General features: G+C 40.0%; 1 long non-coding RNA gene across 1 annotated transcript; it reads right to left on the reverse strand.

Moving 5' to 3' along the window:
• Nucleotides 1-2044: 2044 nt before the first annotated feature.
• LOC143651502 (uncharacterized) lies at nt 2045-3383 on the reverse strand. The gene is made up of 3 exons (XR_013159994.1): nt 3335-3383; nt 3142-3218; nt 2045-2161 (listed from the first exon to the last, which is right to left on the reverse strand). It is a non-coding gene; the product is annotated as an uncharacterized LOC143651502 (long non-coding RNA).
• Nucleotides 3384-4720: the final 1337 nt, after the last annotated feature.

Raw genomic sequence — 4720 nt, forward strand, 5'->3', positions numbered from 1 at the left:
ATAGTGGTAGATTGAATTCAGCTGTGGTGAGAGTATGTGCACCAAAGAAATTGAAAAAAGCTACAAACAGGGCTTTTTAATTGTTTGCTTGTTTATTTTTAGTGAACTGGTTGTTAAGCTTTTACCAGCACATCTCTGTGTATAATCATTTTATAGATTTGTGCTTGATATACAAAATTCTATCCAAGAGCTTTGAAATCACTTCCCTTACCTGAGTGGACTGTGGCTTGGCCAGTATAAAATATTTTTATCACCTTTGATGCAACTTGTTGGATGAGGCAGAAGACAGTAGTATCATCAGATGCCTTCTACACAATGAAATGAAATCAGCTTCCATTCTATTTCAAAGCATATTAACTTTTCCCAGAATAACTATTCTGGCCAAGATTTTCACCTCCAATCACTTTTATGAATTATCTGTTTCTTAATTATAGAACATTTTGGGGCTTCTTTTCTTTAGGTAGATTTATGAGGTTTGCAGGTAGGATCTGCAACTATTTACTCATAGTGAGATTCCGTGAGTGCCTCTGAATTGTGACTAAATCTTAGGATTTTAGAAGTGCATATACAATTACCATTATATATAACAATTACATATGATCATGTAGTTAACATGATTTCTCAACTGCCAGGATTAAATGACTTGAATGGATTTATGAGCAATATAGGTCTAAGGGAATGGAGATGTTTTATAACATAGTTCATTCCTGGTGACTGCATCAGTAATGGAGAAATTCTTTTTCAAAGCAACTAATGCTACAGTCAAAAGAATCATTCCATACTTCAAAATGGAGAACTGAAAATAATTCTTCCCCTCACTGGGAGAAAAAAAAAATGTATGCTTTGGTGAACTATGTAGACACATTAGCTCAGAATGGTGGATTAGAGGAAAGCATGAATATTAATTTGCAATATTTTGAGAGGAACATGTTTATGGCAATTGGATGATTACTTACTGGTAATTGTGTCATGGTAATGTTAGTAGTTTATATACCGTCTGAAAAACAAATAACCCAGGGAGCTTAGTGCTGCAATATCATCATCAGCCCTTCAAAAGCAAATCTTACTCTGAAAACAAATATCTTAAAGGAAATTAAATGAAAATTTGTGAAGTGCTTTAGATCTCACAGGTTCTGGCTCTCCTTTGATAAGCAGTTATCCAGAGAAGAAGGCAGGTCCAGCTGGAATTGCCATGAATAAGCACAATCTACTCTAAAACCCCAGCCAAACTTGGGATGCTGAAATCTGCTGCCGGTTCCCCCAGTTCTTCTAAGGAGAAGGATTAAGTTAAAATGGAAAAATGCTGTGGTTTGGGGTTGGGGGAGTAGAGTTTTGTAAAACCTACAGGGAGAATTTCAAAGTTACACTTTCAAATTCCTACAAGTCATTTATGGGTACAAGTCATTTTTTCTATGTCTAAGAAAGTATAAGTACAGCTGTTAAAACAATAAATATTCTTTTTTAGAAAATGCCACATTGACTGTAATATGGGTACCCTGGAAAGGAGCCCACAGCCTGCCGCCTTGCATTTGGGAGGAGGGGGTCAGGAGTCATAGATACAGGGCACATGGATCTATGAGAGTATGGGATTTTCATCATGTGTTACCAATTTCCCAAACCACACTTTAAAGAAGACATATGTGACACCTTGCATGCAACCACTTACAGGTTACCTTCCAACACCTTCTACTTCAATTGAATGTGGATTCCACAAATATGCATCTGGTATACATTAACCCACACTCTTCTCATTGGCCAAAGTTCCTAGTATTTGGTTTTCTTTGATCATGGAATTCCAAGGCTGACTTTTCTCTAGTCGATTTTCTCCTCTTTAAAGTACATAGTAGGCATTCAAATTTAATACCCTTTTATTCCTTTTCTTCACCATAGATGTGAAGTAAGAATACTGATTTTGTATGTGTACATATAGGTACAAGTGTAGGTGTAGATATATATGCCTTAGTGATAGATGGCATAATGGGAAAATACCAGAATTTGGAGTGAAGAAGAGAAAGCTTCAAATTTGACCTTTACTTGCCTGTGATGCTCAGTGATTGCCAGAGATACCTTGTGATGCCCAATGATGCCCTGTGACTCTCCATGATGTCAGCAGTGCCCAGTGATGCCCGGTGGTGCCCTGTGACATTCACTTATGAGATGCCTATTAGAAAAGGAGAAAGGAGAAGTGGAGGAGACACACCACTCCCTATAGAGCTGTTATAAGAATTAATTAAAACATGTTATGTGACAAGACAGAAATCAAAAGAAAAGCTAATATTGGCAAACACTCACTGAGTACTTTTATTACATACTATATCATTTAATCCTCACAACAACCCAACATGAAAGATATTATTATCCCCATTTTACAAATAAGGAAACTGAAGTTAAATATTTGCCCAAAGTTAAATAGCTGGCAGAGCCCATGTCCTTAACACTAGACTCTCCTGCCTCCTCTGGCTAATATGAACTATGCCAAGGCCATTGTGATAAGAGAGCAAAATAGAAAACCTGTGCTCTGTAGAGCTAGCTCTCTTCACAGATCCTCTTGACTTCTGCTTTATTTTGTCTATTTGAGGCATCTGTATTTTCATGGAACAGGAAGGCCAGTGTAGTTTCTAGCCATCTACAAATACAAAGCTGAAACTAATCCAGCTTCTGCTTGTTCATTGTTACAGAAAACTTACCTGTTAAAGAAACAGAAAAGCAAGAAACTACCAAGAGAGTAAGAATACAAACATGTCAAAGCACAGGCCACCAGTGTGAAGGTACAAAGCTGCAAGGTCCTTGAAAGCCGCCCAGGGGGCCCCTGTGGGAGCATGTATTTAAGCTACTGGATTCAAATCAACAAATGAGCCCACCACTCCTGAAGGGAATACACTGTGCTCACCTTTCCATACTTCCAAACAACAGGAGAGGGCTCAGGGGAGAGAGAAGGGTGGCAGAGGCAATTTATCCTTGTCAGAGTGAGAATTCCCTCCTATCCTTCATTTTTCACACAGAGACTCATTCCCACTCATACACAGGCAGGCATCAGGGTTGAAGGAGGGGGGGTGCATCTTGATTTAAAATCCCCAGGCAATACAGCATCTCTGATTCTCACTTAGATCCCACCACACCCCCAAACCCCCACATCCCTACCTCATCACACAACAGCCATATTCACTCATGTTTGGGCCATGGCAATATAGTAGGGCTTTTGAAGATATTGTGAATTACTGATTATATAGGTAGAGCAGAATGATCAAAAGTTAAGAATGTTTGCATTTGTTTGGTGTTTTTGGGTATTTTTTTTTTAATTTAAAAATTATTTTAAAAAAATATATATATATACATATATAGTAGAGCTTTCAGGTTCAGTCATTTTCATCCCAAAATAGTTGTCAGGGTGCAAAGATTCTAAAATCTGAAGATAGAACTCAAGAGAGAGGAGAAGATACTCCCCTATATAGCTACAGGTCAGCAAGCTTCTGCGCCACCTGAGCCAGCTTTCTGAAGGGTCTTGTCTAATTAGCCATGCTGAATGCCAGCTTTCCCAACCAAGAGTTTCTGCTGAGTGAAGCTCTCTGGAGAAATGTGTCCCTGATAAGGACCTTGGCAGGCAAATGTGTGTCCAGTGTTGGGTGTGGCTTGAGCAGGAGTTTTAAAAACAAATATCTAAAACTTGCAAGAGTCCTTAGTTGCTTCTTCACAGCCAGTACTCAGGTAGCAGGGCCTCCTTGGGGTTACCTAGGCAATGTCTTGTTGGTCCACACGTGATGCCCTCTCCCCAAGGGGTCAGGACATACTAAAGTGCCCATTCTCTTTGAATCCTGTGTTAGCCTTCCCCAGATTCCATGGCTTACTCCCTGCACCAAATATCAGTCTTTACTATGCACAGAACACAAGCCACAGAGAGACTGGACCCACTGGGTAAACATAGGGCTACGTCCTGTGACCCTCCATCCCCCTTCACTCAGAGAGGCCACAACGAGAACCAGAAACGATATCTGAGCTTAAGCCTTTTCCAGGTAAATAAATCACTGTAGAAAGATATTCTCAGAAAACCGACTTGGCCTTTTTCTTTTTTGCCTGAATATCCCCTCAGATGAAGAGAAGAAATTTCACATCACAAAAGCTGCGTTTTAAAAGCATTGTCTTGGAGGCCAGATTCAAAGAACAGGAGAAATTTACAGTTTAGGAGTAAGCCACTAAGAGCTGAAATATGAACCTGATTTTAGGGAGGATCTTCCCAGCAAAGGTCTGGGTGGGTTCTCACTACAAAAGCGGCCAACACCACTCAAACTGGGATTCCGTTTCTTCCGAGGCAGTAGGTGGTCCTCTCGTGGTATTAATGTTTCTCACACGAGAAATACCTCTGCTTTAGTTTCTAGCATGAATCACTGAGAAAACTTCACTGACCAGCACATCTTTCCGTTTCAAACAAAACAGAGATTTGAGTAAAGGAGGAGTCAGGGAGTATTTAATAGACTGTATTTGTCATTACTTTTATTTGTTTGTTTGGATGGCAGGGAAGGGTACAATTTGAAGGGATGGGTAGAGAGGAGTTTGGTTGGGGACCTCTGAGAAGACGATCCTGTGACAAGGATGTTAGTATAAGTAGTTTGTTTGGGAGTTGTCGCTGGAACTGTTAAGGGAGAGAGTGAGGAAATGAGACAGGGGAGGGAAGAAAGCCATTAAAGGATGCATCACCATCCAAGTTACCACTGTGGGCAATGGG

Source organism: Tamandua tetradactyla, chromosome 12, assembly GCF_023851605.1.
Source record: "Tamandua tetradactyla isolate mTamTet1 chromosome 12, mTamTet1.pri, whole genome shotgun sequence".
Taxonomy (NCBI): domain Eukaryota; kingdom Metazoa; phylum Chordata; class Mammalia; order Pilosa; family Myrmecophagidae; genus Tamandua; species Tamandua tetradactyla.